General features: G+C 48.8%; 1 long non-coding RNA gene across 1 annotated transcript; it reads right to left on the minus strand.

Moving 5' to 3' along the window:
• Positions 1–526: 526 nt before the first annotated feature.
• LOC309883238 lies at positions 527–19344 on the minus strand. The gene is made up of 5 exons (XR_014318421.1): positions 19213–19344; positions 4271–4580; positions 2878–2937; positions 2625–2731; positions 527–713 (listed from the first exon to the last, which is right to left on the minus strand). It is a non-coding gene; the product is annotated as an uncharacterized lncRNA (long non-coding RNA).
• Between the last annotated feature and the right edge of the window lie 4590 nt (positions 19345–23934).

Here is a 23934-nt window from a genome sequence, read left to right on the forward strand (position 1 = left end):
TCAGGAAGCTTTTATCTCTCTCCAGCATCCACACCATTCCAGAAGGAGCAACATCTGCAGTTTAGCTTAACACTGAAGACACAGTGGTGTGGCATCAAGGCTTGACACTGCTGCTCAAAGAAAGGGACTGGGCTGTGTGAGGTCCCAGTTCCTTGGCTGAACCCAACTACCACAGGTCTGAACCTTCATCTGCCCTCACCTTTACTCACACCAGCTGTAGTTCTGTCTCTTGCTGCCCAAACCCTTCTTTTCCATATATTTTTGTCCTGTTCTGCTCCTTCCTCCATTTCCAAGCCTTACTCTCCTTTCTGTCTAGTGTTACATTGCTTTTAAAACTGAAACTAAAACAATATTTAGAAAATTCAGGGTGACCTTTTGAACCATTACCTTTACCCACTAAATTCAGGTCTAAATATCCATATATATATATATATATATATATATATAAAATATTATAATATTTAAATATACAAATAACCCAGTATGGTTATGATGAGGTAGGGAAAACAAAACAAGCTGACCTGGGTCCAGACTCTCTCTCCCAATGGTGCACGTTGGCTTCTACCTGGCAGGCAGACTTCTTATGCTGGTGTTGCAATAGCTACAGATTCACACCCTCTTCCTCCAGGCCATAGTAAACTTTCAGGAACAAGGATTCTGACACCCTTGGACAAGACAAGGAGACTTTGAAACTCAAAAGAGCTTTTCAAAGCCTGAAAGAGAAACAGGAATTATCAGGCAAATTTGAGGCCAAAACCAACTGTGCCTTATTGAACTTTGTTGTGTTAATTAACCAAACAGCGTAATAGGAAAGAGCAAAGTGGAGAGGGTGTTGGCCACAGAGAATATGGTTGTGGTGGGATACCTCGCTGAAACCAGTGGGTGAGAAGCTTTTAAGTCTGAGTTCTCCCCTTCCCTTCTCCAAAGCTGAATTAGCTACCAGGGTATGTGAATTAATGTCATCACTGATTCTATATGACAGAGTTTACTACGTACTTGGAGAAAAACACTCAGGCATCAGCCAGGAATTAGTTGTTCCTCTTTCAGTTAGAGAAAGTGCAAATCTCAGGCAGGTTTTAATGCTGTTCTCTGACAAGAACAAAAAATAAGATTTTGATCAATAGCTAGGGGAATGCCTTAAGCCAATGGTATGTTTGTTGCAAAAGAGGTTTTTCTATGCAGATCTCATCAGGGGATCAAGTTATTCCTTTTGTGTAATATATTAAATAAAATGTGCTAGAGAAGTCACTTGAAAATATTGAATGAGATAACTTCATCTGATTAACATAGTGTGCTTTCTTTCCCTTTTTATTAAAAATTCACAAGGCTTCCCATCCCTTATCTCAATTAAGCAACTTGTTTGTCAGGATTATTTGTTACGCATTTTCATAAACATTTGATGAATTATATGCAAACATCTCACTAATGTATTAACAAGGCTGAGGTTTTAATTACACAACACTCAAGGAAAGCTGGCTTAAGGCTCCTCCAGAGAAGTTAATTGTGCTTCCTTGTGTGTCTGTGCATTGCAACGGGAATTTTCCTCTGGGGGAAATCACATTACAATCCATAGTGGCAACACACCCACCTAGACTCTGCTAGCACAAGCATCAATGAGTTCAACCACTTCAGTAACTTCAGTAGCCTTCACTAAAAAGCTGCAAATTCAGCTCAAACTTTGGTAGGAAGAAAAGAAGTTGGGAGGTAATTCAAACAGCTTTACACCAATTCTTATGCATTATTTATCACTTGGAGAAGCAATTTTCAAGGGACTTCTAACACAACTGGAGAAGGGTTATCTTTGGTCCACCTCCTTGAACTTTTTGGTTTGAGGACCAGGGATGTGTCAGACCATTTGCTGTCCATATCTGCTGTACAGTTAGTGTAGAAATCCAGACACAACACCAATGGTCGGTACCTTCAGCAGATGATCAGACTTCAGCCCTAACTACTCCCTGCTGACCTTCCAGGGTGCTAAGATCTCACAGCCCTGATTTTCTGATGTCAAGGTAACTCATCACCTGCCTGAATTGAGCTACCACTCTGAGTGGCTGAGGGTCTCACAGCAAGTCCAGCAGGCAGGCTGGATGAAGCTCGCAACCAGGCAGGCAAAAAAAAGCAATTGTCAAGCTCCAACATGCCAAGAACGCAACAAGAGAAGTCTGAGATAAGAAACTCACCAGGACTTCACAGTTAATGTGTCTGGGAATACCCAGACTTCAAGCTGATGATGTATTTATTCCTTACTTTGCAACCTGCCTGTATGCTGAGACTGATTTAAGAGCGGTGAATGGAAACCTGGGCTTGTCCAAGTCAGTGTTTGCTGCTGCTTTAAAATTATGTTGACCTCAACTGCTTTGAGCCAACTCCAACGGGTTTTTTCTTCACTTTTTTTGAGAGTTGATAGCTACCAACTTCCACAGCTCCTCAGCAAGGAACACCCATTGTGTGGCTGTCCAGTTTATAGCCTTTCTGCTACTTCTGCTGCCATGGACAAGATAAGCAATGGGCTATCTGTATGGAGATGTTGTGCATAGCCGAGGAGTTCCAGATACCCATAACTCCTTCACTCACTGCTCTTGAAAGCATGATGGAGATGTCTATGGTGTGGAAACATAACTCACATGTTTTCAGGTTGCAGCTCTTCAGCAGAGGAAAGCAGCACTTAGTTCAAGCCAAAGGTCAGTCAGAAGTCAAGGAGCCCCCATTTATTCCTCCAATTTGGATTGATCTGGAAAATAGTAGAGAGCAAAGTTTTGGTCATAGGCAGTCTTTGGAAGGCTTAAGGGACCTCATGTCAAGAAGCGATGGCCACATCACTTGTTAAAATAGAAATCAAGCCCTTACTGTGCACCAATTTATTAGAGGTTTCAATACCTGTTCAGCTGTCTGCTAGGATGTGGGCTCCTAGAAAAGCTCAGCACTGAAGCTTTCCTTCTGAAAAAAATAAAATAATAAAACCAAATCATTTTTGCCAAACCATTTGATTTTGATTTCCATTGTATTTGCGGTATTTGAATTCCTAAAAAATAATTTAGCAATTCCTAAAATTCCACTGTGAAATTAAATATTAATTATAGTCTACTACTTGGGGCAGCATTATTTGTTCAGTATGATTTCTTTATATTTCTGTTGGAGAGCTTCATGTCTCACTACTCATTAGCACTAATGATATGTCATGACATATTATAAATATGACAGGGTGGCCAACTATTATTTCTTCTATTTTTAACATTTTAAAGCTTATGGTTTTAGTTTTTGTTCGTTTTGTAAATGTGAATATTTGCAGTGTTTGATGCCTTTATTTTAGCCAGGCAACAATATCAGATTATTTTTTCCTCCTAAAATCAGCTGCTACTCTAATTAGTACTGAACCCTTATCTCTTTTTCTCTTTTGGAAGTATTAAAACATCAAACTGTTTCATTAGGCCAGTGAGTGTTACTGCCTTTGATTAATAAAATAAAGTCAGCATGTAATGTTAATTAGAGTATTAGCCACTCATTATCGTGTCATTTATTTTGTGACACATAACCAATAACAGGTCTTGCAGAATTTGTGCTAGACATCACTAATTTCTTCTGCAGATCTGCCATGATATCCCATACATTTAATCCAATTACATCATTAAATTGAAAGAGCAAAAATTTAACAACACATCATATAAAATAGGGGAAAAATTGTTTCGAGACTTGGATTCCCTGGAAAAGGATAATCCTTTATTTCCCTTATGGGGCACTGCAAACCAGGTCTTGAAATGCCTGAATTTCCCTGCAAAAGAATAATGAGTTTTAACCCTGCTGGTGGTGAAGCCAAGGGTTTTGCCAGCACAGAGATGCCTTTGGAAGTCCCCATCCCTCTGATGACCAGGAACACAAGATGAAGGGGGGACAATCTGTCCTTCCATCCTTTCCATCCCTCCGTCACCCTGGCTGCTCCCTGCCGAGAGAGCCAGCATCCCACCCAGGCATGAGCCATGTTTTTCTTTTGCACTCCCCAAGTGTACCCATGGCAGCCGGTGAATACAAATCAAGGCAGTAGCGTTAATATTCTCACTACATTTAAATCTAATGGGCTTTTTTAATATTCAGAATCAAAGGCACTTCACCACCAGTAGATTTTTTTATACTTTTTTATTTTTAAAAAGGAGCCCTGCATCTCATTCCACTCTTCCTCCTCCTCTTTTTTTTTTTTTTATTTTATTTATATATTTTTTTAAGCCCAGCTAAAACCACCAGGGAAGGGCCATGCCTATAAACAGATGCCACTCACAGAGGGTCTGGGAGGCCTTCCCATCATTAGATGCTGCTGAACTTTGAACCTGCAACTGGGAGTCTGCGTTGGCGGTGGAGGCAGCGGCAGCAGGGATGAGGCCGGGGCGGAGGATGGGGGGAGCTTGACGGGGTCTCTCTGGTGAATTGCTGGCCTGCCCAGCACAGGAACGCTCAGGACTTCAAATCGGCTCCAGTCACTTTGAAGCTCCTCTCTCTTAATCTCTCTTTCTCTCCCTCTCTCTCTTCGTCTTTTTCCCCCCTTGCATCTATGAATCATTCATGGCATTTTTTTTTCCCCTCAGAGGTTCCTTTCAAAAAAAAAAAAAAAAAAAGAAAGAAAAAGAAGAAAAAGGGATAAAAAAATAAACACACACGCTCACACAAAGCCCTGTGTTTATGCTCTTATTGCTCCACGTAGCTTATTATCACCAATGTTGAACAAATTACTTACACGATGTCTACGATGCACTGCCATCCCTCAGAGTGATGCTCGTGATGGGGCTGACGATTTTGTTTTAAATGTTAATGTACAGTGGGGCAACACATCCAATGTAAATGGATGGTGAATGGTATGTACGCAGTGCATTGAAAAGAGCCCAGCTCTAGTGCTGGAGCTGCCCACCGTAGGGATGAATTTGCACATGTTGGCCAAAGCCAAGGAGCCAGAGGTCAAATCTGGACATCAGAAACACTTTTTTTTTTTTTTTTGCTTTCCACCAACCCACACACACCTGTGGGATGGGTTTGATGATTTATTGGGGGATCGTGCAAGTTCCACCGCAACACTCTGTGGGAGCAATGTGATTTCCAAGCTCAACAGCTTCTAATTTCATAATATACCTGTGCCACAAAACAAACCCAGGGCCAGCCCCTGCCCTGGTGCTGTGCTTGGTGGCACCCACTGTATTCTTGGCCTCTGCTGAATGGGATGGTTGAGTCTGTCTTGCGCATGGGAGCAGGCACAGTCCCTGGTTTGGCCCACCCCATGTGCACGAAGCCAGGCCAGGCCATTAGGAGTGCCAAGCTGTGTAGCCTGACTTTGGGTACAAACTGGACCAACTGAAAACCCACCATGGCACCACAAGGCACCAGGCAGACCTCCGAGAAGGTGAGCTGAGGCATTCACAGGGATGCAACAGGGGCAGATTTGCTCAACAGCAAATATATCAACATGAACATACCAGTTCTATTGGAAATAGCTTTCTGAAACACCCACCACCTGTCTGAAGGCAGTGAACTAAACAAAGAATCACCACCCTATAACACTTGTTCAAACCCCTATATCACACTCATGTCCCTTATGGTCCCCAGCTCTGCTCTCCTGCATGTCTAATGCTGGACTCGCACAAGGCCCAGGATTGCTAATGCAATGTTATATGCGACTCTTGGAACACATCGAAATTCCTCAGGGCAAAAGGAGACCCCGGGTGGGCTACGTGTCATTCAGAAGGTGAGGAAACTGAGGCAGGAAGGGTGGATATGGGTGCTTACTCTCCAGCTCGGTGTCATTGTGTGAGGTTAGGAACAGAGGCTTTACTGCATTTGGAAAGAAATTCAAAGAAGATAACCAGCTTTCCTGAACTCCTAGAAGACTTAAGTAGATTGATGTGGGGTTAATGCCATTGGATGGGGATTTTAAAATGCAGGGGGCTTTGGACAACACTTCTTCCCCCCCAACACTTAGAGTTGGCAGCAATTAGGTCCTGATGCACTTAAGCATCCAGCTAGCTTCAAGCTTTCAGCTTCTGAAGCTGGGGAAGCTTTGTAGATATTTGCTTAATGATGTCTCCAATGGGGGAGAAGAGTGCTTGCTGTCACTGTGTGCCTCCCCATCACTTTTACAGTCCCAGAGGGTAGGTCGGTGCAATCCCATTTCTAGACTGAAGCCCAGTCTAGGTTAAGTGGTTTATCCATCATGACACAGGGAATCCCTGGATGAGCTGAGGCTTGGACCCACATCCCCTGCTCTGAGCACACCTCTTGGTCATATTTCTAGATCACGTCCTGGGAGATGCCAGAAGAGGCCACTCAGGCATAGGGGAAGGAGACAATTCCAGCCCCTCCGCAAATAACACCAAAAGCTTTAATTTTATTTTTTAGTAACACATGGACTCCAAATTCTCACTCTGTTCAGACCTCAAAAGCAAAATCTTTTTCCAGCCCAGCAGAGCCAGCACTGTACACAGAGGTTTTATTAGATGAGATATGACCTATTTAATATGTCAGAAATAAACAGCTTTGGTATTAATAATAAATATTTAGGGCTCGTTCCAGCTGTTCTTGTGTAGCTCTGCAATATACTGTTTACCATTGATTTTTTGTTTCCCAGGAAAGTATTTCTACTGCTGCCACGCTCGGCACATCCAGTCTTTACTTTATTTATTTTTATGTGTAACCTAAGATATTTTCTAAGAAGTTCAGGGCAATAACCTAACCTGCTGATATGGGACACCCTAAATGCTCCATTGCTGGGAGCCAGAAAAACATCAAGAAGTGTTGCTTCTAAATACACTTTTCTTTTACTCTTCCCTAAATAGCTGTGACTTCCCCCACACCATGATGCAGAGAAAAGACCACACCAAGCAGTGCTTACGGAGCTACCACCCTCCAAACCACCTTCTGCTAAGACGCAGCCAGCTCAAGCTCCTACAACTGCAAGGATTTTAGGATATTTGAGCACCAAACACTTCAGAGCTGAGTCCATGTTTAAGCTAACGTGGAACTGCTCCCTCGGAAAACACAGTCTCAGGTAATACAGTCAAAGCCCAGGTTGGAGGGGAATTGAGAATACCATAAGGCCCAGCCTTTAAATGGTTTTGATGGCAGTTGGCAAGAGGGAGGTGGTCTGATATAGTTAATTCTACACAAGATTTTGATTGCCACAAAGCGGGTGGATTAAACATCAGCAAGAGCAGAGGGGTAGAGGCCACCTTACCTAGGCCTGCCCTTCCAGTCCCCGTCCTGCCCTGCAGCACCTCCTCCACAGGGCTGTCCCCAGCAAGCCATCCGCTCCCTCCAGCCTGCTCCAAAAGCACCTGGAGACCCCTTTCCTCCTCTCCAGCACCCTCTCTTTTAGGCAGGGCGGGCACCCGCAGGGCCACCCAAGGCTTGCTTCAGGCTGCGCAGCCCCCTGGTGCTACCACTGCAGTGCCGGGGCCCAGGAGCCCACTTGGCAGCTCTCTCAAAGCGCCATCTCCCAGCTGCCAGTCCTCAGGAGAGGGCTTGAGCACCATCACAGACACCCTGGCCGCGACCCCAGCTGGGATCCCCACAACGGGGCCTGAACAACACCACGTCAGCATCTCCCCCATTGAACTCCCCAGCGGAGCCTGGCCAACCGCTGGGAGCAACAAGCCTCCCGCGGCCCGCGAGGGCATCGCCGGGGCGCTTTTAAATCGCAGCCTCCGAAGAGAAAAGCCTCCCCCCGCCATCTGGCAGTGCCTGCTCCGACGGCTGGATGTGGCCGGGGAGGGAGGGACGGACACACGGCCCCCGCTGAGCCACCGCGGGCAGCGCGGGGGGCACCAGCTGCACAGCCGGCTCCAGCCTTGGGAGCGGGGGGTGGTGGGGAGAACAAAAGTGCTGTTTGTCCTTGCCTTCCCCCCCCCAAAAAAAAAAAAAATCTGCAGGAAAGACGTTTTTGAGGTATTCAGGTGCTGAGCAGATTAAGGAGTAGTTTCCTTGGACATTCCTGCTTGCATCAGAGCCAGGCATATAGCTCCAGCATGTATTTTCTGGAGAAATGTTCTGAGATGAAGGCGAAAAATAGCCCCCCTACAATTCCAGCACCCGTGGCTTGGGTGATAAAATCAGACCCGAGGGAGAACCTGCATGGGTTAAACATCAGAATTAAGGGGAGGCTCCTCAGACTTCCCTGCTCCTTGTACGGAGCCAGTAAATACACGGACAGCATGTGTAAAAGCATCAGATCTTCCCAAGCTATTGATTTTTGACTTTCATTCCCTGACTCGTTAGCTTCGGATCAGGCAGCTTAATCTGACTTGATTCGCAGATCTGAGGCTGGAGGATTTGAATAAAAGTGGCCTCCCCAGCCCTAATGCACTAATGGGCCATCTGCACGCCTCCAGGGACCAGCGGATTGCTGGCAGCTTGTACAGCACGGGGAAGGATATCCATATCTGCAGGTTTGCCAGGGTGGGGAACAGGTTCCCCCCAAGGCATCGGAGCAAGGCACAAGTTTGGGTCAAGGTTAAAGACAGGCTTTGGGAATGAAGCCTCAAGTTCAAGTGCAGAAGGGACCCTCAGTGCGTCTCTTGGTTTCCAGAACCAGCAAATCCTGCTTGTGCCCAGCTAGAAAACCAGAGCTGCAGCAATCAACCAGAGGTATTTTTGTTAATTTGGTAAAAATAAAAAAGAAATAAAAATAAAAATAAAAAATAAAAAGGGCTGAAAGAAGCTGTGGAGCTGTTTTAGACCAAACCAAGCTTTACACCCCGGTTTGCTGAACTTTCAGACAAGTGACATTCAACCTGCTCTTTCCCTGGGCAATTCATTTCCACCCATTGTGCCTCAGTTTCCCCACCCAAAGAAAGGCTACAACCATGAAGTCTCCCTTTGCTTTGAGATCTTGAGAGCTGCCCCATGAGGCTCATACTGCAAATTCCGCATCAGCAAGCCACGCTCTTTGCATGGCTCAGGGCCACCAAACCTGCCCTGCACAGGCAGCACTGTTTCCAGCCTTGTTCACCCTTTTCAGCAGGAGTTTACTAGCCACACGGTACCACCAGTGAGACTTCCTAAATATATGGGCTGGCAAATTGACTTTATTGCTTAAAGCATGCCAGAGGCAGCGAGCGGGAAATGCAGAAAAAGGAGGGGAGTCTGGTGTGACCAAGGCAACTGCATCCCACCAGGACATCGAGTTACTCTGTCCCACCTAAACCAGACCCATCTCCACCATCTCTAGGGCATGCTCTGATCCTGCATCGGCAGAAGGAAGATTCACTTCCACTCTTGGATTTTAACCCAGCATCTGTGCAACGGATGCTGGTGAACTCAAATACTTCTGGATCACGAGAAACTCTCGTCCTCTCCCTCTGTCTGGGGCTCTCTCCATCCCTTCCCCACCAGCTTTCAATTATTTAATTTTCCTCCTCCTCCCCCAGCATCTGAAAGCCAAGCATCTTAAATACAAATCACCTCCAAATCATTACGTGCAGGACCTTTCGGCCCTCTTCAGAGCAGTGGGCCGTGAGTAATGAGCTCTGCTGAGAGTTTGCTGGATTTCACATACAACAGATGTAAAAGATGGGGCTGGAGGAGGGGGAGGGAAGGAAGCCTGCTTCAGCTGGAGAAACAAAATATTTGCCACTCACCTTTTTCTTCATCTGCAGCAGGCAGAGGAGGTCCAGGTCCTCCTGCACTTCTGCAGGTCTGAGCTGAGAGCAGGTGGACAACCAAGCAGGCTACAGCTTGGAATTTAAGCCCTGAGCCCTGCAGGTGCTCAAGTATCCTTTCACTGGTGAGGTCCCACCCTGTAACTTGCCCCCAGAAGACTCTGAGCAAGTCCTGGTCTCCCCGGAGCTCTCCCTGTCCTGTGCCTCAGCACCTCCTGCAGCAGCACCAAGGAGAGGACAAACAGCCACCGACCAGCCTGGATGCCAACAGAGCTCGGCACAACCCAAAAGAGCACAACCCACTGCACCCAGACCTAGGACATCACCTGCTGAGGTCCTGAAGGTATCAAGCGATGCCTAAGGTAGTTTCACCTCCTCACACCAGCCTCCAGGAGAGAGCAATGTATGGGACAGCGAACCTGGACCTCCCTGCTTGGACAGCAGGATGCCCCTGCCCTGTGCTCAGCTCCTGGTGGCTCTCGGGACACCAGCAGGTCCTGCCAACCTTAAGGAGCACGGACACATCTCTGCTGCCATCCCATCCCCTCCCACCCAAGCACACACAGCCAGAGCACAAAGCTTGCTGCCTCCAGGGGCTCTTCTGGCCCCCACCACCAGCATCCTGCTCCAGCAAGCTCCCACAAAGGGCAAAACACCTTCCACCATCTCAATCAAGGCTCGAACCCAGCAAAGCCAGACCTGGCCACGACTCGCCCTCCCCTTCCTGCCTGGGGAAAGGTGGGGATGGAAGGGAAGTGGGGAAGGAGAAAAAGAGAGCAAACCCTTTCGCCTCAGACTTCAAAGTCATCAGCAGCAGGAGCCTTCGGAACAGTTTAAGTACAAAATGAATTGTTTTAATATTTAATCAGGCTATAATAGGCCCCAGGATCCCAGTGGAGATGGTTTGCCGTTGAAAGGATGTCCAAACTGAGTATCCCCCCCTCCAGAAGGGACGATAGCCCTGCAGGAGCCCCGACCCCAAGTCACAAACAAGGACGAACCCCTCTCTATCGGCTCCCTTTGATGGGACCCAGCAGCTGGGATGAGCTCCCACCCACTCACCTGATGTGGGCTAGGGGTTTGGGGACTGTAATCATAAACTTGTCCTGGAGGACAATGATTCCCTGATGAGCCAGAATAAACTCCAGAGCCATCCCTTCCCCATAACATCTTTCCAGAAGGGACAGACCCCTTCCACCTGCCACATTCTCTCTTCCCAGCAGATCTGGGGGTGCACATCCCTGAGATCACCTCCCCAGCTTGGCCTCTGGACCAGCAGAGCTCCATGGAAAGCATTTAAGTCACGTTGGACCCTCTCCAGCTCATCCTGGGTGAGTGGCCAAAGCCACCAGCACGTGGGCATTCTTCAAGCCTGAAGACAAAACTGCCTGAAGAGGCAACACCAGCTCTTACCAGCTTTGGAGGCTCCACAGCCCATCTCACCCTCTTCCTTTACATCCTTCCCTACTGCCCTGCATAGGAAAGCCACCCAACAAAGATGGCAAAGCTCATGGAAGACCAGAGCAGGTACCAGTCCCCAGGAACAATAGACACCGGGAAACCCAGGGTTGGAAAACCAGCTGCATAGCCATTGCAGAGTTCAGAGCTGCCCACACTATAGCATCAGGGTGGATTTGGATGGTGCTAAAGCTGAGAAGCATTACAGAAAACAGGTGGGGGCAGAGGAGAATACAATAGCAGGCAGTCTCAGCATATCCTGGATGAAATACATGTCCCCAGGGCTGCCTTGTCCCGAAGTAGGGACCCAGCCACGTGGTTGTCACCGCCTCCAGGGGTGATGCTTGGAGGGCTCAGGGTAGCCCAGGAAAGGAGCTCCCCTTGTCCCCTCACAGCCAGAGGTCTGCAGCTTATCAGAGGTTTTTCTTCACCTTGGCTTTGCTAATCAAGAAACATCTGGAAGTATCAGTGACTGGGATTGTTGGATGCACAGGGAATGAACTGTGTTTGGCTCAGCTCAGCCTTTCACACCCTGGATCAAGCCGTGGCCATTGCTGGATTGTTACAGCAGCAAGCCCAGATCACAGAAGTGGGGCTCAGCTCTGCTCCTGCTGCATGACCCCAGCAGCTTCACCTGAAGGCAGGGATGCCGAGGGACAGGCAACACTGGAAAGTTCCTTTTAACTGCCAGCAGGAGCATGCAGACTGTACGCTGGTCCCTTTGCTCTTGCTGGAAGCACAGCAATACCATATCTGGGGGCTGTGCTTGAGAGTGCCCCACCACCTGCAAGTCCCATGGGTTCACATACTCCAGCAAACATCAGGAAATCTCACTCCAAAACTTTCTGGAAATCTCTCCTTTAAATAATCCTGGATTGGAAGACTCACATAACAGACCTGGCGTAGAAACCAGCTCCCGTGCAGCAGCCCTCAGCATGCAGCAGGCTCTGCTCTGGATAGAGGCCACTAGATGTTCACCTAAGAGCCACTAGCAGCCTCAGGATGTGATAGAGCAGCAGTGCTCTGACTGGAGCAGAGCTCCACTCGCTGCTGTAAATGCAGCTATTGGGGTTTTGTTAGCACTACGACAGAGTGATGGGTCCCGTCTACACCAGGAGTTGAGGGACACCCTGGCATGTGGTAGAGAAGTGCAGGGAGGATTGCTGTTCTCACCTTGAGCAACTTCCAGAAGTGCATGACAATATCAGCAGCACTGGAGGCTCAGTCCCTGCCCAGTAGCTCCAGTTCACAAGGAGTTGCTACCACCTGTGCCTTCCAGCAAGGTCAGGTAGTGCATAGATACAAGGAGAAAATCCTGTATTGTGGCAGTGCAAGGCTTCACCATTTCCTACCTGGACGTAGAGGCAGCTTATCTAGCACACTAGGAGCTGGATAAGAAAAAAAAAAAATAATCAAATAAATACATAAAAATAAAAAAGACACCTGCCCCAGGATGCAGGCCCACCTCACCCTTTGCTGCTTTTCAGGGGAATCCCCAGAGTTACCCCACCGACGGGCAACCCAGCCCTGCCATGCAGGATGCTGTGAGAAGGATCCTGGGGAAAAATAAATAAGCCTAAAACCATTATCAATCAGGGTTATGCTTCCATTAGTCACACAGAGAATCCTCTGCCCAGAAGCAGCCTTTGCCTCGCAGGTTTCGAGTTACTGCAGTTGAGCTCTTAGTAACCTGCTGGATGTAATAAATAACTCTGCGGGCCCTGCGTGGTAGATTTGGGACCATTAAACATGTTGAGTTATTTTTACAGCGTCTCTTATAGGAAGGAGGAGGGGGGGGGGGGAAAGATCTAAACTGCTGGCAGACAGAGCGAGGCCTTTAATCACTTTCCTACCAGCACCATCTTCTGGCCAACACCAGCCCCCGGCTGGGCGCAGGCAGCTGAAGGCTGCAAGAGCTGCGTTGTCTCCTGGTGGCTTTGGTAGCACTCGGAGTACTGCAGAACTTCTCTGCTACCCTGGACAGAGGAATAAGGTCTCTGCCGTCAGCTCTGGCACAGCGCAGAGCCTCCCACCATCGTTACTCCAAGGCACTCTTTAGGTTTGCAGCTCCATGGTCTGGGCTCCCCGTTCCAGTCATGCTGGAAGGGGTCCTGGTGGAGCCAGCAGGATGCCCGGAGATGCCCACCCGTGCCCACTTCCACACACTTGGCCAAGGGATGCTTCTTCAGCATCAGTGCCAGGGCCATCCCGTGGGGACCTGCTCTGCCTCTGACCCACAAGAAGGCTCCTGTTGTTTTCAAACACCGCTTTCAGACCGCATGGCCCAGACACCTCACGCTGCCAGGCAACTACACAATTCCCCTAAACCCTCCCCAGCCAGCCCTTCATCGAGGGATGGATGCTTTTATCTCACCATTGCACTTGTTAAGGGAACAGGCTCAGAAGGAGAGATCATGGTGTCCAGTGGGGAAAAGCTCCTTTCCTCGTGCTGGCAGAAAGCCTCTCCTTTTCTCTGGGATGATGTCCATGCAGCAGCCCCAGGAAAGGCCCCACATGGCCACTGAGCCAGTCCCCAGGAGGTGGCAGCAACCAGCAAGGAGGAGCATCCACAGCCCAGACCTCAAGGGACCAGGGCTTGTCCCTGTCCCCTGGAGCCACCCCAAGCGAGCAGATCATTCCTACAAGCCAGGAGACCAAGAGCAGGATGAATTAAGTTGCCAACAAAATGACTGTTTTAACTTAGCTTTTGCCTTCTGATCCCCTAACTTGTTAAAATCACCACCTTGCCTCACCCCAACCTGATTTCCCCCTAAAATGCACTTATTTCTTCCCTGCTTGCAGTAAGTTTTCCTACCTCCTGCTGTGCAGCACGCTGCAACAGCTCTGAAGAAGCAAGCCCCCACGTCAGCTCCCTTTCCACCTGCAGACGGGGCTGTAGGCACCACAGCTTCCCTGTACCTCTGCCACCAGCCCTCTCCAGCCAGAAGGGTGGCAGGGATCTGATCAAGAAGGCAGATGCTAATGAACATCTGAGACGAACCGTGCAATTAGCAGTCATTTTCTGCCCATCAGGCCTGCCCCTCAGGGATACTAAAGAGGTAACTCCATTAGGGAAGCACTTGGTGCTCAGATACTGTGAGCTGCTGAGCCTCCTAGGCTCTTTCCTTCAAAGAACATCCTCCATCACAGAGAGAGCCCCAGATGAAGGGGTGGTTGGAAGACCAGGTCAGAAAAGACACTGACAACACTGATGCTTTGATAGTTTAAAGATAGACCTTCCCTTCCTCACCACGGATCCTCTCCTTGAGTAGGAGCTTCATGGCTGGGCACCTGGGCTCTCAGTCCCCTGACTCCTAAGCCACCCAGTGCCCCCTGGGGGCAAAATTCCCTCTCCACCTCCTGCTGATGTTCCTGGTCACCGCTCACTTTGGGAAAGGCAGAGAAACTCCCAGCATTTTTTTATTATTATTATTGTTTTCTTTTCCTTGGAGCTCAGAAAGCACATAGGCAGGTCTCCTTTCCCTCCCACGTCATTTTGCCCTTCAGGAAGTCCATTCCTGGCAGGTCCAAAAATAGCGACCTGAGCGAGGTGGTGACCAAAGTGCTCAAGTCAGGGCCAAAACAAGCAGCAGTTGGCTTGAAATAGCTCCAACAGCATCCCACTTCCCGAAGGGGAGGAAGGGCTCCTCATTCAGCCATCACTCCAGTTCCCACCATGGTTGGGAGTCTGACGAGCTCTCCCTGCCTATCTTTGAAGAGGTGAGATTCAGCCCACCTGAGGCAGGCTCCAGAGCATGGGGAACAAACTGCAGGCAGGACTCAGATACTTGCCCTTGGTGAGAGCGAGAAAAATTCACGCTGCCTAAAGAGGGGAGAAAACTGAACACAAGTGGCATACAGAGCCCCGGGGATGTTTAATTGTGCAGCATGTTTGGGATGGACCCTACACCCACCTCCATGAAACGGAAAGCTGGATGGCTGCTAGAAACCCCTCCTGTTTGATAGGGTAGACAAGCAGCTTTTAAGTTGTAATAAGGTTGTGGTTAGCCTTTGGAGACCAGCTCTGGGAGGAGACCAAGCCCTAAGTTAGAGAGATAGGCATGAGAAGAAAGGCCAAGTACTCATATCTGACTAGCTGTGGTCTGGACATGGTTGTGGGCACCCACCTGGGGGCCTTAGACCAGGGGTCCCTTCTGACCTCAAGCATTATATGATGTGAGATATCCAAGCCACGTCAGAACACCAGGAAAAGCATCACTAGGGTCATGCTGTCCTGCATGCTCCTACCGGTGTCCTCTACTGCCACCAGAGCACACAGCAAGGAACTGGGGGGCATGCAGGGCTGGGAGCTCTCCAGCCCATGCCATCATGCCAGGACATCTTCAGTTTGCTGCTGTCACCACCACACCTCCACCCCAAACAGCTGTCCCTGGAGTCATTTTCTCATATTGGGTAGCAACAGGATCAACAGTTTCCAGGACAGGAGACAGAAGGCATAAGGAGTTGTGATGTGCTGCACAGCCCCTCTCACTCACCCCATGTGTGGGCTCCCTCCACATCCAACACACGAGCATACCATACAAATACCACAGCTTACAGCACTCCAGGTCAGTCTGTGCCAATGGCCTCGTCTCTCCGTACAGACAGGATATGAGCAAACCCGGGGCTTTGAAAAAAATTAAACTCTGGGCAAATGTTCTGGAGAACGAATTCCAAAAAGTCCTTTCTTCTCTCCAGTTCATTGACACATCAAAGGACGAGGCTCATGCCCTGCCAGCAGAGCTGAGATAAGCTTCACAGACCATTGCACTTTCAAGGAGGACTTGGGGTGACATTATCTCACTTGAGTTTTGGCCTCTGCATTTTCTTCCCATCACATGGCTGTGGCCATGGCCCACAGAGATGATTCTGCTCTGCTCCTGCTCATTCTCTCTCCACTGCCCTTATTTTGCTCCCATGGTTGCCCAGCCGCCCCTACAATGAGAGCTAACACACACCAAGTTGTTCAACAGTGCTGCTGGAGACCACGGCCAGTGCCATGAAAAACCCTAATTCCTATAAAAACAGCTGAAGAGACTCAGGCTAAGGGAATGAGCTGGACCATCTGGAACAGATGCTTGCCAGCCCAGCGCCCAGCCTGCCTCCTTGTCCTCACCTGCAAGCACCACCTGAGGCAGGAAGGGAAACCATCACTGACCCAGCAGGAGCAAGAGGCGCTGTGTTTTGCTCTGCTCACCAGGCCAACAGACAGCTAGCTGCTTCACAAGACGATGGCAGGCATCTGGAGCAATAGCTGCTGCCCCTGCCAGCGGGTACGGCCATCGCCAGGAGGAGCAGACGCCGCCTCCCTTCCTTCTTCCCACAGCCGTGGGTGCAGCTCTCCTGCTCTCTGCCCTTCCCTAGCCCATTGCTCAGGCATGAGCATCCTCGCCGTGACAAAATGCAGCTGTGCCTGCTACCAGCGCTCCCTGGGAGCCACGCTGCTCCTGCCCCAGCACCAGGGCTGGCAGACACAGCACCCTGTAGGCAACACCGATGGTCGCCACAAAACCATCCTGATACAGAGACACTGAGCCCCTGCCCCTCTTGTGTAATGGGAATCAGTTGGCAGCCACACAAGGATTTGAGCCTGGCAATGCTGGAAATGTCTCCTTTAACCCTGTGGGCTGCAGACAGAAAGGGTTCTGGGCAGGGAGGTCCTTGTTTAGGCTCTGTTTCAGGGCAGAAGGTTAATTAGGTAGCAGGGTAATGAGGAGTCATTAAGTCTGCCTGCACCATGCTGTTAGCATAACAAGGGCAGACTGAGAAGGTTAAAGCCTCAATTCTTGTTTTCCCATTGCCTTCAATTAACCTTTCCCTGCTTGTGCAGCACTCCACACCCCAGAGAGGGGTTCAGGGTGCCTCTCGGAAGCTGTTAATTAGCATGACGCCAAAACAAACTTTTCTTTTAAGTAGCTGGCATGATCACTGTGGCCATCAGCTAAAAATAAAATAAAAATAAACAGGCAGGACACAGCTTACCCTTGGCACAAGGCCACTATCCCATCAAAGTCTGGGAGGGTGAAGCAGGCTTCTGGGGTTTATTTCAAATTATGATTATTCTACTCTTGTTTTCCCTGCCTGAAGTAGGAAGAGCTGGGACCTCATCTCAGCCCAGGGCGGCTCCACCACAGCAGCACAGCAAAGGCAAGGTGCCCTAAAAATGGAAGATGGGTGGCTTGTTGGGAGGAAAGTGTTCCCACCACTTCGATTTAAGCCCCTGAAATTGCTGGTCAATGGGCTTTCAGAGGCTGTGGGGTGTCCCCAGGGCAGCTCAGTGCTGCTGAGCCTCCCTCAATCAGCAAGAGAGTTTGGGATCTTAACTTAGGTGCCTAAAAATAAGTGATGTTCATGAGATCCGTGGGATATATCTGGGCAGAAAACATCCCAGGGAGCTGAAAGCCTTAATCCAACACTGGGGAGGATTGCTCAACCAACATTAACACCACCTCCAAGACTGGGACAGCATGCTAGATGGGAAACAGGCATCTTGCTGAAGAGCTTCAGTTGAATGCTCCATGTCCTATACTGAAGCAGAATCCATCATCACTCATCTGTGATAAACAACTTCACATGTGTATACATTGAATATAGTGCAGCAAACAAGACAGAGGAAAAGATTTCTGCTCTACTCAGCATCCAGTCCCAGCCACTGGGCTGCATCCGGCTTGGGGAATCCGATTCAGAAAGATGAGGAACAGCTGGGGAAAAAATTCAGGAAGAGGAATAAAAGTCATCATCAGGCTCAAACTAGAGCTAGAAAGGGCTTCAGTGGGGAACATCTCAGAGAAAAGTAGGCGAATCTTCAGGCATAAAAACAGCAAAAATAACCTGCTCTCGCTATGCTGCTCAGAGAGGACAGACCACAGCAGCTCTTAGTTCCAGGATAGGAGTCTGCAGCTGGAATTCAGTTCCTCTAACGTTGACTTTTGCTAATCTCATGCAGAAAGGGCTATTTCCTCTAGGAGAGGTAAACCACTCATGGAAATTGGGTAGTCTGCATCTTCTTGTAGGACAAGCTTCAATAGAGGCTCATGAAACATTTGGGTGAACCCTCTGGGGGCCAGGACAACTTCAGCCTGTGGGGTTGTAAGGACAAGCCCCCATCAGCGGGTTAGGTAGTGCTGACTGCAGCTGGGGGCAAGGAGAGGGACTGGATGCTCTCTGGGATTCCCTGTTGCATCAGGTGTCTTACAGGTGAGGAAGAAGAGGGAAGACTGGCTGTGGTTTACGGTGAGGAGTTAGGAGGCTGAATGGGGCCAGGCACTTTCCTTACAAAGTTCCTGACTCAGCACAGAGGAAAACGTTTTCTTTTAGAGCTGTTTATTATGGTGTCAGGACGCGCTTTTGCCTCTTGACCTTCACATTATCTGCTCTGTGGCATTATTGGTGCTCTTTCGTTCTCTCACCCCAAGGTATCCCAGCTCTCTGGACCAGGTCCTTCCCTTACAGAGGTTCTCAGAGCACACATGGCTCTCACCTGTCTCCAAACGAGTGTTTTCAGGGCCCACAAAAGGTGCATCAGAAGGTGGAGACATCTCAGCACCTCCCATCTCCACGTGTGAAGCAGCATGAGAGGTCAGTTACTGATGACCTGCTGCTTCCTGCCTCAAATCCAAGGGGGGATCTGTGGGTGATGAGCAAGAAGCACCCACGAGAAGAGCCTTCCCATCACCAAAAAAAAAAAAAAAAAAAAAAAAATGACCTTCCCTTCTCTAACCCTCCTTCTTACGGGAGCTAATGGGGCAGGGAGAGGCTTCCTGAGCCAGGATATCTCCAGTTCCACCACCAAGCTGGACTGGCCAAGGTGGGGCCCCACGCTGGGGAGCAGTCTGCAGTCACACGCACTGCTTGTGATCCAGCAGTCCTCCCGGGACATGCAGCCCTCCACAGAGACCCAGTGTCTGCTCCACACAGAGGCACTATTGAGAAGCCTCACATGAAACTAGTCAGTCCTAACATGTGTGACTGGGTTTTGTCTCCAGGCCATCCTTGATTTACAAGGCAGCTCCTTTTTTTGTTTTTTTTTTTTTTTTCCCCCTCCCATTAACGCTTCCCCAGCTCTGCTCCAGCAGGATGAAAACCCTCTGTGAGCTCCTTCATATGCCCATGTCACTTGACTCACCCTTGACGTTGGGGGCAAATTTCACGTTGCCTCTCTCAGCACACCCCCTCCTGCACGGATCACCTTCACATCAGCTATAAATCCATGCGAGACATTTCGGGTAGCTGTCAGGCTACCGGCAAGAAGTTCAGGAACAGAACGAAAGACCTGGAGTCTGCTATCAGCCTGAAGAGGACCTTGGGGCTGTTACAAAGCATTTAAATGGGATCTTTGCTTTAATGGAGAAATGGATTTTTAACTGACAGTCAATTTATAAAGCCAGTTTTGCACATGTCTTCTAAATGCTTTTTCCACCTCTTTCAGGAAGACCTTGTGGCAGCAAGCCATTACTCACAGGGGCAAGAGGGTTTGTGCCAGCTCTGCTTTCTCAGTCAGTCTGGGGACACCAAATTCAAGCACCCCGTGCCCAGCCCAGAGACAACCATCACACAGCAAGGTGTGGGGCTGCCTACCTGCAAGGCTCCCACAGGCAGCTAGAGAACTGCAATAGCACAATTCCCTCACAAGGCTCCTAAGTGCCTTTTCCATCCCTGATCCACCTGGCACTCTAGGACAGTTCTACCAACAGCAGAGCAATAAACTCAGGCAGTATCAAACAGCCTCCCTCACATCCCTGCCAGAGCTGCCACATGCTGAAGACACCTCAATAAAAGAGTTGTGTCTTCTTCTGATGGTGGGGCAGAGAACATCTTTGATGGCACTGATGAGCTTGATTTCCTTCCAGCTTTGGTTTCAAAGGGCAAGTGCAAAGGCAGCACGCTCTGGAATAGGCCAGTTCCATGTTAGACACCATCTATCCTAACCTGGTTATTCAAGGTTCATCCCTGATCTAGTCACCAGGTTGTTAGCCGTTATCAGTCCACCCTTGTCTTCAGAAAATGGCTGAGCACCTATGAAACACAGTACTGCCTTGGGTACACCCTGCTTGGAACATAGGAACCAACAAACCCCCTTACCTCCTGCGTAAGCATCCAGCTGGCTGCGCGGGGGCTGTGGGGTGGATTGTTATCAGGGGGGTGGCTGGCAGCTATTGCAGCTCAGTCAAGAGCACGTTGCTGCTGGGTGCGAGATTCGTTGCATGATGGAGCTGGTTACAATCAATCTTTTGGGGGCAAAGCCCAAAAGTGAAGAAGGCCTCAAGGTCCTTGCCACATCTTCAGTTTTCAATTTGCTTTTGCCAGTGATAGCCAAAGCTCTGGCTATAGGAAGAAAGTAACCTCCATTACATATTAAAGGGAGGTGACACAAACTTGTTTTCCTCTGCCTTCTGCTAGTCCCAATACATCTTCCTGCTGGCTACAAGGCTTTTTGCACTTTACCCTTTCCAGCTTTATCACTGGTAAGCAGCCAAGACACGCTGTTTGTCTGCAAGCTGCAGCGAGGCGGGTGGTATGGGCTGAATGCAGGGAGTCACATCAGTCTTGTCCTCCCCCCAAATTAAACGAGTCTAACTTACGTATTGTTTACCCAATCCATCTCCCACTGCAGTTCCTCATTCCCAGTTCCTGGAAAGGTCATCAGCACTCAAGGAAGATGAAGGCTGTGCTGATAGCTCTTGGAGAACAGGTCATTAATCTTCATATAATTAACTGCAGTTATTTCAGGGGCAATAACCCATATCTCCAAACTTTTCTCAGAAGCTTGTTAAGCAATGTTGGGGGAAGGAAGGTAAGATACTGGGAATTAATCCAAAAGGTTACAACTGAGTTTCTGTGTGCTGCAGCTCTTCTGCTAGCACTGTCCTGCCAAATCATCAAGGATGTGCACCAGGTAATCAGCTGGATCTGGTGATCCCTTTGAGGGCTTTACACAAAATGGCTGGGTCTATCTAGCATCTGTACTGGCAGTACTAGGATTTACTTTAACTGACTTTGTATACTCTATGAAAACTGTTCCAGAAGTCAAAATAGTCACATCCTGCACAGGTTTCCAGCATTCCAGTATCAGATTTCCAAAAATATGACAACAGCGGCATTCAAGCAAATAAATTCAAATCCACTTTCGTTTTCTATCTAATTAATAGAAGTACCACATAAAGAAACAAGTTATTTACAGACTACACAGACAAGACAAGAAGCCTGGAGAAAGGAAGACTTTCCCTTGGTCAAAGAGGACCAGGTCAGAGATCAACAAAGCAAACTTGACATCCACAAATCCATGGGCCCTGGTGGAATGCACCCATGGGTGCTGAGGGAGCTGGGTGATGTTATTGCTAGACCACTTTCCATTATCTTTGAAAGGTTGTGGAGAATGGGAGAGGTGTCTGAGGACTGGGAGAAAGCCTATATCATTCCAGTCTTCAAAAGAAGGAGGTCCCATGCAACTACAGGTCAGTCAGCCTCACCTCCATCCCTGGAAAGGTGATGGAGCAGCTCATCCTGGAGGTCATCTCCAAGCATGTAGAGGATAAGAAGGTGATCGGGAATAGTCATCATGGATTCCCCAAGGAGAAATCATGTTTAACCAATCTGATATCCTTCTATGACGATATGACTAGTTGGGTAGATGAGGGGGGAGCGGTAGATGTGGTCTACCTTGACTTCAGCAAGGCTTTTCACAGTCTCCCCTAACATCCTCATAGACAAGCTCAGGAAGTACAGCCTAGGTGAGCGGACAGTGAGGTGGATTGGCAATTGGCTGGATGGCAGAGCTCAGAGGGTTGTGCTTGGTGGTGTGTAGTTGGAGGCACGTAGCTAGTGGTGTCCCCCAGGGGTCTGTACTGGGCCCAGTATTGTTCACCTTATCCATCAATGCCCTGGATGATGGAATGGAGTGCACCCTCAGCAGGTTTGTGCTGCTGTTCAGAGGGACCTCAACAAGCTGGAGAGCTGGGCCATGAGGAACCTCATGAAGTTCAACATGGGCAAGTGCAGGCCCCCATGCACCTAGGAAGGAATAACCCCAAGCACCAGTACAGCTGGGGGCTGGCCTGATGGAGAGCAGCTCTGTCCACTGGTAGACAGCAGGCTGACTGGGAGGGAGGCAGCAATGTGCCCCTTGTGGCCATGAAGGCTGAGGGGATGCCAGGCTGCATTCAGAAGAGTGTTGCCAGCAGCTCAAGGGAGGTGATGCTCCTCAGCTGCTCGGCCCTGCTGAGGCCACACGTGGAGTATTGCACCCAGTTCTGAGCTCCTCAGTACCAGAGTGAGTTTGGAGAAGGGACTGCTGAGATGATTAGAGGATGGGAGCGCCTTTCACGCAAGGACAGGCTGAGAGAACTGGGCCTGGTTAGCCTGGAGAACAGGAGACTGAGGAGAGATGTCATTAACATATATATAAATACCTGAGGGGAGGGTGTCAAGAGGGTGGAGCTGGTCTCTTTTCAGTTGTGCCCAGTGACAGGACGAGAGGCAACAGGCACAAACTGAAGCAGAGGAGGTTCCAGCTCAATATGAGGGGACACTTCTTTACTGGGAGGGTGCCAGAGCACCACAACAAGTTGCCCAGAGAGTATGTGCAGTCTCCCTTCTCCGGAAATATTCATAACCTGCCTGGATGCCATCCTGTGCTAGGTGCTGTAGGTGATCCTGCCCTGAGGGGGGGGGTCCCACCAGATGATCTTCAGAGGTCCCTTCCAACCCCACCCATTTTGTGATGAGCAATTACACAATTACGCAGGAGAATTTGCTCAGCTCTATGATATGGTCAATTTTAAATTGAATACTGAGAATTCAGCCAATGAACTGATAGAAAGGAATGAATATAGCATTTACAATGCAGCCCTGTCAATGCAGTAGCCTACCTTTAATCATGGTTATTGGCTGCTTCCAATGCAGGTTCATTGAGACCTTCCCAAAAGAGCTCAGAAAAAAATACACCTCATGGCATTTAAAATTTGAATGAAAAATAAACAAAAATAAGGTTTCCACATGCATTGCACATGTCCCAGCAGCACACCTGGCTAGTCTGGAAGAGCTCAGAAGCTGAAACTCAAATGGTACCCATGTCACCTCATTTCCAAACTCTCAAATCAGTTAAAGACCAACTATGAACCGCTACGGGAACAGTTCCACGTTTACCCAGGACAGGGAGGATCTTTCACCTGGGAGCTCTGTGAAGAGGAATGTTCCTCAGACAGGGCAGCAACAGCACTTGGGGGAGACTATTGTCATCTCACAATTTGGCAGCAGCAGCCCACCCTTCAGAACCTAAAGGGATCTGCACTCACTCATTTGAACGGTTTCACTACAAGGACCCCAAATGCTCCTCTCCATCCATACACAACCACTTCCTCCTCCCCAGCACTGCCAAAACATGCTACATTGTCTTTTGGAGAGCTTTTCCATTTCCTCAGCTCTACTCACCCCAAAGCCAAACCCAGGAGAGGAACAAAGCTCTGGGGAGACCCAGAGAAGAGGATGCCATGGGCTGCTTTCTGAACACATAGAGAGACTATTTCAGGACTTAAAAACATTCTTTATGCCTATCACATCCAAAATGAGCTGGGATTTTCCCTCCACTTTCCCAGGAAAAGAAAAACCAAAACACTCATTTACTTCTGTTGATGTGAAACCACTATCATTTTCTTTTTCTTCTTTTTTTTTTTTTCTTTTTGGTCTGGTTGGTTACCATCTGTTACCCATCCAATCCTAACATCAGCCAGAGATGGTTTAGAGAAGAGATTCTTGAAACACCAGGCCTCAAGTAGGCCTCACTCACTTGCCAGTTTTTTTTTTGTTGTTGTTTTGTTTTGTTTTCTAGAGAAAATGAATACAGAAGTAA

This window comes from Aythya marila (genome assembly GCF_965140915.1).
Source record: "Aythya marila genome assembly, chromosome: 13".
In the NCBI taxonomy this organism is placed as follows: domain Eukaryota; kingdom Metazoa; phylum Chordata; class Aves; order Anseriformes; family Anatidae; genus Aythya; species Aythya marila.